At 40.6% G+C, this 15426-nt stretch overlaps 2 pseudogenes; one reads left to right on the top strand and one right to left on the bottom strand.

Annotated features, from left to right (window-relative positions):
- Nucleotides 1-13490: 13490 nt before the first annotated feature.
- On the top strand, nucleotides 13491-13643 carry LOC119570829 (annotated as a pseudogene).
- Nucleotides 13644-14357: 714 nt separating this feature from the next.
- LOC119570830 lies at nucleotides 14358-14511 on the bottom strand (annotated as a pseudogene).
- Between the last annotated feature and the right edge of the window lie 915 nt (nucleotides 14512-15426).

Here is a 15426-nt window from a genome sequence, read left to right as displayed (position 1 = left end):
TATACGATACAGACAGGGAAACTCACGTGGCGTGGGGCAGGCTAGATTATGTAATAGGAAGGGATCTTGTGCATGGAAACGTCAGAAGCATGCTTGCACCAGAGCTAATCAGTGACCACTTTGCAATAGTACCGAGCTCCGCTGTTGATACTCCTCCGTCACCAAAAACAAAAAGGGTCAAAATTTCTATCCCCCCTTACCTTGAGCATCACTTTAAATCACGTATCTATGACTGGGACAATGATTACACAGTTAACAAGTGTTGATAAATTTTCCATGGACATGACAACAGTGGTCACTGATTACACAACACTTGGGTCTGTCCAAAGAAAACCTTCAAGAACAGCAACTCACAAACGCTGCAAACAACCTAAGTGGGTCGGTGACCCTAGATTATTAAGGGAACAAAAGCGAGTTCAGGAGCTTTGTGATATCTACAAGCAGGATAATACCCGTGACAACCTTTTTGAATTTCTTAAGGCTAACAAAAACCTACGGGAATTAAAAACTCATTTCAGAAATGAACACTTTGAACAGTTCCTACAAAGCATTACACAATAACACCTCAATGTCGGAGGTCTGGAAAAAATTAATCGAATTTCAGGCAAACCACTAACACCCGCAGTTCCATATCCTCTTGCACAAGCAGATATGCTCCTTAGTCAATGGCTGGAGCGTCCAAATTGAGCTCACTTCCCACAATATTCAGGATCACCTTAGTCAATCTAAAATTGCACGCGAATTTGCCATTGAGATTGGATGTTCTGATACTGACCCTCAGACTTTGCTGAGATCACTGAGTGGGAACTGAACAATGCACTGATCAAAGGAAAGCGTCCGCCCCAGGTGAGGATGGAATTACCTATAGTGTCCTCCGCCTTAAGCTCAGGTACCTGGTAATCCCCTTTTGCACCTATACAGGTTAAGTTGTCACAAGGTATTCTGCCTGGCCCTGGACACGCAGTCTAATCATCCTATACCGAATCAAACACTGATAAATACCGACCAATTCATTAACCTCATGTGTATGCAAAGTTCTAGAAAGGATAATTTTGAACAGACTCAGGTACAGGTTTACAAGGTAAATTATCTCACAGACTGTACGGATTTCTATCGGACGTAGCACACAACATTGCTTTGCAGAGTACTTTTCACACTCTAATCCAGGAAACACACTGTTTTTTCTGACCTTAAGTCAGCTTTTGACATTGCAAACAGAGAATTATCCCAGAAATTATAAGCTTTGGCATCCGGGGTAAATATTGACTGGATTAGAATGTATCTCTCGAACAGATCTGCAAGTGTCCTTTCAGGGGAGTGAGAAGTTCCACTTCACAGTCTTTTGAACTTGGGACGCCACAGGGAGGTTCTCAGCCCTATGCTGTTCAATGTCCTCATTCACAAGCTGGGGGCAGATATCCCACTTGGGGATGGTGAATCCATTATATGCTATGCTGATGACATATGCGTCAGAGCATCATCACAATGAAGGATGCAAATAATTCTCGACAGAATCACAGCAAAGGCACATGAGTGTGATTATCATTTCCGCTGAGAAAATGGCTCTAAACCCCTGTATCATACCCCCACCCACTTTTCGCATAGGTGACCAGGAGCTTGACATATGCCACAAGTATAATATCTCGGGGTGAATGTAAATGATGCAGACCCGGTCTCTCTCTAAAGAAGAGACTCTGGAGAGATTGAAACCTTTGAAAGTTCTTGTCGGAAGAGAACATGGCATCAATGTTAAGCTCGCTAGACTGTTTTACTTGGCTTTATAAGGTCATTGTAGACTAAACCATGCACTGCACTTGTTGCAGTGTAAGGAATCAGAAATAGGTAGTTTGGAGGTAGTGCAAAAAGAAGCTATGAGGATTATCCTCGCGCCCGAGAACAGCAAGGATAGTAAACATGAGATCAGAATTAACTTACCATCCATTTCTGATAGAATATATTTATTTCCACCATATTTGGGGTCAAAGCTCTGAGGAACCCTCGTATCTCTCAGATTTCCAAAAACAACTGCAACATAAAATCACGCAAGTAGACGTGACAAATCACACACACGCGCGCCCTCTTTATACACAAAATCTCCATGAACATTATAAAACTCAATGTTCCAATTAGTAAAATACCAAACAGGTCGCTCCATTCCACCATGGAAAATTCAACATTGATCGTGCACCTTACATGTCTACCAAACAAAAAACAGGGTGCATAACTGTGTGTTGAAACAAATTTGCGCTAGCAACGGTAACGGAACACACAGAATCTATGGGGGATGATGCATATGAGTGTTACGCCGACGGATCCGTACAGTCTGGATACAAAGCTGGTTGTGCTTGCGCTGTATACAAAAATGGCTTACTACAACATCAAGTTAATATGAGAATACAAAACTGGGCCAGCACTACACAAACGGAGCTGGCAGGTATACTCCTCGCAACGGAATTCTTAATGTCTAGGGGCTCTGGAGTAGTTTTCTGTGACTCTCAAAATGTTCTTCGGACGCTAAATTCTTTCAAAGCATGTGGCGATGAAGAAATTGTGAGTTGCATTAAGCGTAATTTAACCTATGCAACAGAGCCGTAATTTTTCACATTTCGTTTGTATGGATACTCATCGTCATGTTGGCATACGCAAGGCACGACCACGTAGACCAAATTGGCGAAAGAAGCCTGCAGGCAAGGATATTGTGAACATAGACTTGGGATGCTCTTCTTAGGGTTGCACATATATTGAAAGTTTCTCATAAGAAAACTAGTAGATCTGATCACCTCAAAGGCCTGAAGCTGTTACCATAAGCACTACGATCATGTAGAGAGATGGACAGCCTTCCTAATGGGGTCAAACCAAGTCAAACCCGACAGTGTGACTTGGTTATTGCCAAATACGTTAGGTTACAGAATTGTACTGGCAACTGCACGGTGCAAGAAGTGCCGATGAATCTAGATGTAGAATGTGTAAACGAAGAAACAGCGAACGCTGACACTATATCTCGATGTGTCATGTGATACAGCTTTCAGACCACCTAACATGAGGTATAAAGAACTATGTGAATATTTCATTGCATCTTGATACATTGGAAGATATACTCGTACTATTCCCTAAATTTACCTATGTGATAACTCCCGTAAGCACATAACATGTTATTCAAGACACATAGGCAAAAGCATATGTAATAATAATTTTTGTATGATGTATGATTTAATATTTCTATTTTACCTTAACAACTACAAGTAGTTACAGACACTGTACATGTCAGATTATGTAAAACTGTTAATCATGATTGCCCACTGCCTGATGCAATAGCCAGGTGGTAATAACTACTTAACTTAACTTAACTTATGTAAAACACTAGTTGGTCCGTGCCCCCTCTTGGTGGGTTCTTGCGTGCGTAACGCTTCGTCTACAAAGGGGAGAAAATTGCGATATCTGGTGATGTGTTTGATCAGTGTGCGTTGTCAGTACAGTAAAAATCCATGGTGTTGTGTTTATTAAAGTTGTGTTTTTATTGAGCTAAAGCCACAGTGTTGTGTTCATTAAGGAGTTAAAACCCAGGTTTGTTTTATTAAGGAGTAAAAAGCCCACAGTGTTGTGTTTTATCAAGAGTTAAAAAGCTCACAAGTGTTGTGTTCATTAAGGAGTTAAAAGGGCCCACAGTGTTGTGTTTATTAAGGAATGAAAACCCAACGTGTTGTGTTTCATTAAGGAGTTGAAAACCACAGCGTTGTGTTTATTAAGGAGTTGAAAACCCACAGTGTTGTGTTTATTAACGAGTGAAAAAATACCACAGTGGTTTGTGTTCATTAAGAGTTTGAAAACCCACAGGGTTTGTTTTCATTAATGATTGAAAACCCACAGTGTTGTTGTTCATTAAGGGAGTTGAAAACCAACATGTTGTGTTTATTAAGGAGTGAAAAAAAACACATTGCTGCATTCTTGCAGAGTCAAATACCCCCGGTGCTGCATTCTTGTAGAGTCAATACCCACGGTGGCTGCATTCTTGCGAAATCAAATACACCACGGTGCTCTGCATTCTTGCAGAGTCCAATACCCACGGTACTGCATTCCTTGCAGAGTCAATACCCACGGTGCTGCATTCCTTGCAGAGTTTAAAAACCCACAGTGCTGCATTCCCTGCAGAGTCAGCAAAAACCACGGGTGCTGCATCCCTGCAGAGTCAAAAACCACGGTGCTTGCATCCCTGCAATCAAAACCCACGTGCTGCATTCCTGCAGAGCCAAATACCCCACGGTGCTGCATTCCGCATAAGTCAAATACCCACGGTGCTGCATCCCATGCCATCTCAAAATCCCACGGTGGCTGGCCTTTCTTGCAGAGTCCAATACCACGTGCTGCATTCCTGCAGAGTGAAAAACCCATGGTGCTGCCTTCTTGCAGAGTTAAAACCACATGGTGACTCATTGACTAAACAGACCCACCACTGTGTGAATCAGTATGTCAGAGATGCGTGCCTCCCGCAGGAAATAGTCGGTGACGTAAGAAAGATGGCGGTGGAAATAGACACTGTCTAGAGACGATGTGTGGTGTGACGGCAAGATATAACAGAGTCTGAAATTCGCGAACCTCATGGTTGAAAACAGTGAAGAAACACTTCGTCACCTCTTGTCCTGGAATGTCAAAAGGGGAAGGAAGTTCCCCAGTTTGCTCCATCCTCAATTCTGGAGAAGGGACTCCTCTTAGTCCAGGAGTGAATAAGGGGAAGGAAAGTTCCCGAGCCTACCCCATCCTCACAGCTCTGGCCATCGTGACCCTCACTCGGAAGTCGCATGGGCAGACCCTGTCATCCTATGGAGTGATGTTATAGATAATTAACGTGACTCCGGAGAACCTTGCAAGGAAGGAAAGCCAAGAGGACGACATGACAATAAAATAACGGAAGTCAAGGAAACGACAATGCACTACTCAGAATCCACAGTGATGAGGACGCATGCTCAGAACACTGATCAGAACATCGAGCATCGACGAAAACAGTGGAGATCTAAACGACTTCTAAAAACACAGCACTACTGAAACTTCAAGTGATGTGGTGGCCATGATAGCACACGGCCCAAACGAAAAATTCGCAAATCCCAGAAGGAACCTCTCCCGCTCAAACCATCAAAAAAAAAGAAAAAAAAAAAGAATCAAGGTGCTGAAAAAAAGCATTTGTGGAGGTAATACAATAGTTGCAAGTAAAACTTCCCAAGCCTAATGGTAGTAGTCCTAAGGAGTATTGGGCCTACCGGGAGTAGGTTTGAGCAAGAAGTACTTCGCACCTTTATGCCCCCACAGGTAAAAACTGAACGCTATTTGACCTTTTGCGATACAAGGTGAGAAGTACATACCCACTGTATGGGACTGCCAAAGAGGCGGGCTTAACGACAGCACAGGTGGAAGCTATAAGGAGCGAGGTGCCCCCCCCCCACCCATTGTTTAAGTGATGAGTAACAGCTGCTGATGACATGGTGCCTTGCTGGACGCCGTAGTTCCTTGCTCTTTCAGTTCCATCCGGTAGTAGAAATGCTTCGGCCAAAGGAGAGAAGAGAGACAACGTGATTTACTACACTGCACAGGAAACTTACCATTAACACCAAACAGGTTGATCTCATGGTCACGGGCTGTAACACAGTAAAGAATACCACTAATGCGAACTCCGTCAGTGATCGTCCTCGATTCCTTCCCTGAAGGTCTGATCAAAGCTAGAGTGAGCCAATTGAACACCACTCCTGGACCACCTACGAGACCTGGTTTCTACGCAGGCAATTCCCCGACTGTAGTGTCGAGTTCTGGATCGGGCAGGAAAGGACCTCCCATCATCACTTATGCCTCTGGAGGTCAGAAGGTTTTGAGTAGGAGGTGAACCCTTTGGCTGCAAGGACAAAATTATGATGGGCGGTTAACGGTCACTGGAGCAACAAATTTAGGACCTACATAAGTGAGTGCCCTGTACCGCAGCACGAGCACCATGTCCTTGGAGAGGAGCACACAGATGAAAATGGAAGATCAGCGGAGGATATCAAGTCCTACAGTTGGTGGGACAAAGGGAACCATGGTTGAGGACATCATGATTCCCAATTCACTTTAAAGAAATTGATCCCAGCTTCCTGGGGACAATTGGATACTGGTGAAAAGACGACTTGCTGCCTAAAAAACAACGTCCTTCAAAAGATGAAATCCTGAAGGCTAATATGTAGCAAATGGGAGAAGTTACTTCAAGAAGGCATGCGGAGCAGGCAAAGGGGAGTAAGGACCGCCAGGGAAGACATGTTACCTACCACACCACCCGTATTCAATCCGAACAAACTGAGAAAATACACATAGTGTCCGACTGTGGCTGCTTCCTTTGAAGGCACCACCCTAAATAAGCAGGTCATTTCAAGGCCAGACTTGATGAATGGACCTGCTGGGCATACTGCTCCGGTTTAGAGAAAGAAGATTGCAGTAGCTGCTGAATATCAAGGCTAATGTTCACCAGGTAAGGTCACCCCCAAGGGATCATGATGTTCTAAGTCTTGTGGTGGCCAAAGGGGGATTTCTCTGGGCGAGGCCAAAAGTATATCGCATGATGTGCACTTATTTGGAGTGTTTGAGCCGCCGCATGTGCATCATTTGGGTCCTTCTAAGGACCCTATCTCTCAGACCAATTTAGCAGATGTACAAAGAACTTCTATGTAGATGGCCTCGTTGATATCTGTCGAGAATGAAGCAATGGCATGTTCACCAGGCAAAGCAGTTGAAGGAAGAACAGCCGCCCTCTACTGCGATCCGGCGATGTCACAGAACGCAGAGCTTAACCCCTAACCATGCCCTGAGGATGCATGTAGATGGTATCCATAGTGCAACAAATGACAATGCTTCCACTTGACAACCACATATTGGGCGAGCTGGACTCCTGCACAGTCCCTAGCAGATAGTTCTGGAGATGATGGAAAGCTGAATACCTGAACACATTGAGGATGAGACAGAAACATTTGAAGCCATCCAGAAATCTTCAGGAAGGAGACTTGTCCTCATTGTCCGAACGACATACTCCCATTATCAGGGAGGCTAGGGAGGTGCCAGAGGCTATAGCCGTGAAGATGGACTCGTGAGATAAGACCAAAGTCCGGGACTAGTTCTGGAATCCTCATCAGACCCATAGTGAAGTATGGCCTCTTAGAAGTATCATTATCCTAACCCGGGATTATTTGGTTGCTCCACAGTGGAGCAAAGTGGAGTGTAGCCGCCGCTGGTATAGTCACATACGTTCAGATTATGGTGTATCATATATTCTTATATCACTTATTCTGTAACACTGCAATCGAGAGGCCTGTGTTGTATAAAATTCATCTTCTGTGTCACAACCTCCTCGGAGGATGCCTAGTCGGATTCGGGCTGTGACCGACCGGTCAACACATGGTCCGTATCAGCATAAGCTGACCTGTCAGAACTTGGTTTGTTGAGGGGTCGCCCCGAGGAAGTGATGGTGCTCTCATGTGGATCGATGCTGGGGATAGTGGGGTCGTGACCCTACTAATGTATAACATATGAAGTAGAATGTTACTTGACGTCGGGCATATGTATAGTTTAAAGGGTGCGGGCAGTTCGAGGAGAACCTCCGTGCCGTCAAGACGCCATAGCATACTGGAATCAGCCTGGATTCTGACTGGCCCGCAATGCGTATGTATCCAGTATTGTAGCAAGTTCTTTATCTTATACTAATATATATTGTTATTAGTGGTTTTATGTATTGATGCACGCATTCCTATATGATGTATTAATTAACAGGGTTGACCGCAACTGAATAAACTTATCGATTGCTACGCAGTGGTATCAGTCACCCCACACCATTGACACATCATAGGCGTTCTTCGGCGGCCACAATATATAATTATATACAATTATATATATATATATATATATATAAATATATATAGTATATATATTCGTATATGATAAGTAGATACTTTGCCGATTTCTAGTCCTTAGGTGGCAAAATATGAAATGTGCGGCTTTCATCCTGAGACCCCATCTCTCTCTCTCTCTGCGTCCTCTTCGTGTCTATCTATCTGTTCTATCTGGCCTCTTTCCTCTCTCTCATTATGTCGACAGTGAGAGAGGCACGGCATCACTTTTCATGTCCATGAAGGACCGGCTGGTAAACAATACATAGCAAGACCGGATCGTACACTTCACACCTCTATCCGCATCAGCTGCCTTTCCTCCTTGAGCAAGCTCAGGTGCTCTGTCCTGCTTTCTCTTCTGACACTTCAACATATAAGTGAGCATACGCCATTAAAGGGAGCCGTCGCATAAAAAGAATATATTATATATATATATATATATATATTATATATATATATATATATATATATATTATATATATATATGGAATATATGTAATAGGATATATATATCCCAATATATATATGAATACATATATTGGAATATATATATATGAATATATATATATATATATATATATATATATATATATATATATATATATATATATTAGAATATATATACATATATTGGAACATGTATATATATTATATTGGAATATATATCAGCCTGAATCAATCCACTGCAGGACGTAGGCCTCTCCCAATCTATTCCAACTTTGCCTGTCTTGCGTTTTTTGTTTCCAATCTTGGCAGCCAAATTTTTGCCATCGTGCCATTGGGCTGGCTCTTGGCCTCTTTATGTATCTATAGCCCAGTCTGTTGCTTTCTTTGTCCATCTTTCGTCCTGTCTCCGACATATGACCTGCCCATTGCCATTTTTCTTTTTGATGCTCCCAAGTATATCTTCCATTTTGTCTGTTTCTTGACCACGTCGCCCTCATCCGATCTCTTAGGCTAATTCCCAGCATCAACCTCTCCATCCCTCTCTGGGCACTTTCCTCTCCAGTAATTTGGTTGTAGTCCATATTTTTGATCCATAAGGTATAACTGGGAGGACGCATTGGTTAAAGACTTTTCTTTTTAAACATAATGGCAAGGAGCTTCTTAGTATGCTACTGTGTTTGCCAAAGGCGTTCCAGCCTAGGCTGATGGGTCGCTTAATTTCCTCTTCGCTAAATGTGTTTGTCTGTACGAGTTGCCCTAGGAATATATTCTTGTCCACTGCCTCTAGCGCTTCGCCTTGTACATGTATCTATTCGAAATGAAGTCTACTGTTGAACATGATTTTTTTTTTTCTTTTTTTTAGGTCCGACTTTCAGACTTTCTCTATTCAGATCGTTTATTAGTTGCTGCATTTCATTTGCAGATTAACTAAACAGAACAATATCATCTACAAATCTTATGTTGTTTAGATATTCGTCTCCTATTTTGATGCCATTTCCGTTCCATTCTAGCTTCTTGAATATTTCCTCAAGACAACTGTAAACATTTTTGGTGAGATGGTACCGCCCTGTCTAATACCTTTTTAATTGGTATTTTATCGGTTTCTGTGTGGAGCTGCTGGTTGCTGTCCCATTTGTATATATCTTCCAATATTTTGCAATATAACCTCCTCTACCCCCTGTCTTCGAATAGCTTCTAGTATGCTGGTATTTGTAGAGTCAAATGCCTTTTCGTAATCGATGAATGCCATACACAGAGGTTTCCTATATTCGTTTCTCCTTCTCTCTCTCCTCTCCTCTTATTTGGGTGAGCGTGTGGATGTGGTCTGTTGTTGAGAATCCACTACAGAAGCCTGCCTATTCTCTAGGCAGGCTTTGCAGTGGAGATGCGAGTAGTGATGACTTTTGTGAAAGAATGTAAGTAAATGAAAGGAGGCATATGTTTCGGTAGTTTTTTAGATCCTTTCTATCGCCATTTTATGTATCAAAATAATTGTAGCATTTTTCCGATGAGAAGGCATTTATTTGTTGACAAGATTGGCTAGTTTAAATGTTGCAATTTCTTCCCTCTGTTATAAGGTCTGTATTAATTCCGTCTTCACCGGGTGGAAAGGTATATGTTGATATCAAGACAAAGACGGGAGGTTGACTATAATATACACAAATACACACAAACACACACAACCCCACACACATACACACAGATACAACACAGTGTACAAATACGTTTTGTGTGTGTGTACATATATATACATATATATATATATATATATATAATATATATATATAATATATATATATACACACACACACAAATACACATATGTTTATATACATAAGTACGTTATATATATATATATATATATATATTATATATTATATATATATATATATATATATAATAGGGGTATATGTAGTATGTAGGTATGAGAGAGAAAAAGATAGCACAATACATCTAGCTGGGAAGTGGAGACATATGAAACTTTTAGTAGGGAAGCGAAGATAGATATGTAAGTAAATGTAAACAAGTGTTATTTACACGTAAGCAGACTTCCATTCGTGATTTTTTTTTTTTTTTCTCTCACTTTTCATATGTAATTCCTCTTAAATTACATTCTAAAATCTCAATGATTCCACTTTCGAGAAAACACAAGAGAACACGAACAAACAAACACACAAAACCCATGAGTACACCACACTTCCTTCACTCCCCCCCCCTCCCGTGTCGTTCCCTCCCTTTCCCCAGCGTCCCACCCCTATTTTGTCTAACTTTTTTGACATTAATGGACTGGTCAAGGATATTTGTTACTGTTCTCGCAGAAACCCCCTTTCAGACATCGCATGTTTTTGTATCTTGCGTCTTTCGTTGTTGACAACGTCCCTATCGTACAGGATGACCTCGTCCTTTATTTCGTCCGTTGCAAATCTCACGGGACAAGGTTTCCGTACATAGTGTTTGTAGACGATCTCAGTCCTCCAAGTAAAGCAAGTTGTCTTTCTCTTTTTCATTTGTTGCGTTTTCGCTACCATATCGCAAAGTAACATTTCAGGAATCTTAAGTACTCGCTGCCAAGCCATCCCCGCCTGCGTCACGGCCCCCGGATCAGGTTGCCGCCCTGTCTGACCATGCATTTGTTTCTGCTAAATCTGAGGACAAACTTCCCTCAGTAAATCCTCGTGTATCTGCGACAAAGCAATGTCTCCCTTTATGGTTGTTTCTGTTAAGCCTGAGAACGGTTTTTCCCGCAGTACTCGCTCGCAAACCCGAGGGCCCCTTGACGCCTCCACTCCACTAGTTGTTTCAAAGCCTGAGGATGAACTTCCCTCCCATATTTTTAGAGGACCACAGCGTTCAACATCTATTCAGCACAGTCCTTGAGACCACATTACATGCCTCTCTTCGCGGACTGTAGCATCCATTACAGTTGGCATGGACTGATGTTTTCCCAGATGGAGTGCACTTCCATGCGTTGGGCCCCTCCGTGCCACGAGGCAAACGATGGTCAAAGGTTACGTGTGTTATCATCGTCAACGAGATCCCTGTTCGTTCGAGCGTGCCAGGGGGCTACCTGATTGCAAGGTCACGCATTTCCCAGTAGCTAAACTCAAATTTTATTTGTACTACTCTGGTACACGCCGACACCTGTTTGTTTGGCGTACATTGCCGTTAGTTTACCTCCTGCAGAGACTGAGGATTGTACTCCTTGCTGGTTATATTTCTGGTTCCCACAATTAATGATGAGCTTGACTATCCCACTAGATCATTACACGAAATCAACAAAACACACAAATCAGTTGCAACAACGCTCACACTGATCATCCTTCCACGAGCTTCATTTGCGGATTTGACCACTTTCCTTGCTCACACACCACATTTTACCATGCTCGATCCTTCGAACTCTGCCTTACTGTTACAAACTTCTCTTTCCTTTCGTATGTCACCCATATCTAGAATACACTTTCATATTTAACTATTTTACCCTCATGTCACACAACTTATTTTTTGGTGGTTTTGGGAACTTTATATTTGGTTATTGTCTTTTGTTGTATCGTGAACTTTATATGTTCATTTTGCATATGTTGAATTTAAATATATCGAAGTGAAAAAAGAAAATACCGACTAAGACTCACTGATTTGCTTCCACTCCACGGAAATCGTTTAGTAACAGAGAAATAGAATTAGATATTAAAAGGTAACCCAACTGACCAACAAAGGTAGACTGAGGACAGGCTGAATTTGAAATAAATACTATTATCATTATAATAAGATATAGCTAAGTATATATGTCAGGTAGTGAGAATGTAGTGAATTTAACAATTGAAAGTGAGGCATTGCATACTAGCAATCAGTTTGTATCATACATCACTGAGGTAATGATTTTAAAGATACAAAAATCGTTTGATTCCTAAATTCGATTTTTTTCTAATACAAAGAAATGTGTAACTTGAATTTCATGGGATGCATTGGAATATGTTTTTTGAAGAAAATATGCATTCGGGGGTAGATATATTCTAGTCCCTGATACACTTATATATATAATAAAAATATATATATATATATATATATATAATATATTGTATATATATATTATATATATATATATATATATATATATAAAATATATATATATATATTCATGTATAGTAAAACATTACGTCTCCCTCTATATTTTGCTGTATACCATTTGATCAAAATGGTGTAGATTATGCAAATATTTGAAAATAGGCAAACTACCCCCACATGCTACTACATACATATACAACATAACACGTGAAAATCCTTTGTAGTAGAACATAGTCCTCAGTAAAAAGTAGTCTGTGAATGAATATAAACCGTGATAATATGTTCATACATTATAAAATCGCGTTTACAGTGCGGTGCCGGTTTTTCCCCAAAGATTCTGGGAATATATTCAACCACGATGAGGACTGTTAGTGAAAATTCTCAAAGCAGGAAGAGGCTCTCAAATTTACCGATGTTCAGAGAAGGATTACACAGACTGAGTTCTTGAATATTGCTCCACAGGAAGTATTCTTGAACTTTTGAAAACTCCTGATAAGAAGAAAAAATCATACGTATAAAAATGAGAATTTTTGTTTCGTGGATTGATCGTTCCAAAACCAAAACAAAGTACCAGTAAACTGAAGTAAGTCCCACTGCTTGTTACTAAAGTAGCCTTTTCTTGGTTTCAAATGGTTAATCCGCATTTTGAAATAAAAAAACTAACAAATGCAGATGCCTTTACAATATTACATAATTATTATTTGACCTACTATTTGATGCCATTTTTCTTAGTATTGCCACTGCTACTACCAAATATGAGTGTGATTATTACTCTTGCAAATTTGGGGTTACCTCCTTGAGTTCTTACCCCGTTATTCCCTGTAAACATGTGACCTGGTAGCAGCAGTAAGGTAAACTGTATGAACTGAATGGTCAATCGTGTTAAATGACGTAGACAAATCGTGGGTATGTATACCGTATGTCATAGTAGGGGATAGCAGTGTGTAAATAGATGAGTAGGCCGTTGCTAGAAATTGCGTCTTAAAAAGTGGAAGGATTGTAAATCCAGGTAAATTATGGAATCATAAATGAAGATTATCGCAATTACCAGTTTAAGCGGTCGTGGGTCGCGCATGGCTTAGGAGAGGGATACATACTGGCACAGGTGATGCCGTGATCACGAAGGCGCTTCTCCTAGGGCGAAGCTCACCATTGCACTCAGTTGGCGCCGACCCCAGCGAATAACCCAAATGTGATTAAATCGAGTGCGCAATTTTGGTAGCGGGGGCCTGCGTTCCCTTATAACATTTCGTTAAAAAAAATAAGAATGGTTCTAAATCCACCTGTCCACCAAGGCAGTTTTTTTTTTAATATTTTTACCTGCATATTTTTCATTAGGTTAGTTTGTCAAACCAGCACAGTTTACAACCCCAATATATCTTTCCGAAACCACAAATTTTACAGATCACTCCTTTGAGGATACTGTGTACTCTGTTCATACAGTAGTAAGGTAGTTTTTTTTAATGGGATCAAAAAAGTATCTTTATTATTTTTCCAAACTATATAAAAAGGTTATTGGTTATAGGTACTTTGAAGGGTAATCCTTTTCATTACCTTTTCTCGACAAATTAGATCAGCATAGTATAAAGCATATATATATATATATATATATATGCTTTATACTATGCTGATCTATTTGTCGAGAAAGGTAATGAAAAGGATTACCCTTCAAAGTACCTATAACCAATAACCTTTTTATATATTTTGGAAAATAATAAAGATACTTTTAGATCCCATTATAAAAACTACCTTACTACTGTATGAACAGAGTACATCAGTATCCTCAAAGGAGTGATCTGAAAAATTGTGGTTTCGGAATGATATATTGGTGTTGTAAACTGTGCGGGTTTTGACAAACTAACCTAATGAAATATATGCAGGTAAAAATATTAAAAAAAAACTGCCTTTGGGGGAAGGTGGATTTAGAACCATTCTTTTTTTTTTAACGAAATGTTATAAGGGAACGCAGGCCCCCGCTACCAAAAATTGCGCAAATCGATTTAATCACATTTGGGTTATTCGTGGGGTCGGCGCCAACTGAGTGCAATGGTGAGCTTCGCCCTAGGAGAAGCGCCTTCGTGATCCGGCATCACCTGTGCCAGGTATGTATGCTCTCCTAAGCCATGCGCGACCCCCGACCGCTTAAAAATGAGTAATTTCGATAATCTTCATTTATGATTCCATAATTTACCTGGATTTACAATCCTTCCACTTTTAAGACGCAATTTCTAGCAAGGCCTACTCATCTATTTACACACTGCTATCCCCTACTATGACATACGGTATACATACCCACGATTTGTCTACGTCATTTAACACGATTGACCATTCAGTTCATACAGTTTACCTTACTGCTGCTACCAGGTCACATTTTACATGGAAAAGGGGTAGAAAAACTCAGGAGGTAATGCCAATTTGCAAGAGTAATAATCACACTCATAGTGGTAGTAGCAGTGGCAATACTAAGAATAATGGCATCAAATGTAGGTCAAATAATAATTATGTAATATTGTAAAGGCATCTGCATTTGTTAGTTGTTTATTTTAGATGCGGATTAACCATTTGAAACCAAGAAAAGGCTACTTTAGTAACAAGCAGTGGCACTTACTTCAGTTTACTGGTACTTTGTTTTGTTTGGAAACGATCAATCCACGAAACAACAAATTCTCATTTTTATACGTATGATTTTTTCTTCTTATCAGGAGTTTTCAAAAGTTCAAGAATACTTCCTGTGGAGCAATATTCAAGAACTCAGTCTGTGTAATCCTTCTCTGAACATCGGTAAATTTGAGAGCCTCTTCCTGCTTAGAGAATTACACTAACAGTCCTCATCGTGGTTGAATATATTCCGAGAATCTTGGCGAGAAAACCGGCACCGCACTGTAAACGCGATTTTATAATGTATGAACATATTATCACGGTTTATATTCATTCACAGACTACTTTTTACTGAGGACTATGTTCTACTACAAAGGATTTTCACGTGTTATGTTGGTATATGTATGTAGTAGCATGTGGGTGTAGT

Source organism: Penaeus monodon, unplaced genomic scaffold (genome assembly GCF_015228065.2).
Source record: "Penaeus monodon isolate SGIC_2016 unplaced genomic scaffold, NSTDA_Pmon_1 PmonScaffold_4094, whole genome shotgun sequence".
Taxonomy (NCBI): domain Eukaryota; kingdom Metazoa; phylum Arthropoda; class Malacostraca; order Decapoda; family Penaeidae; genus Penaeus; species Penaeus monodon.
Note: the sequence above shows the minus strand (reverse complement) of the source record. Positions and strands in the feature narration are given on the sequence as shown.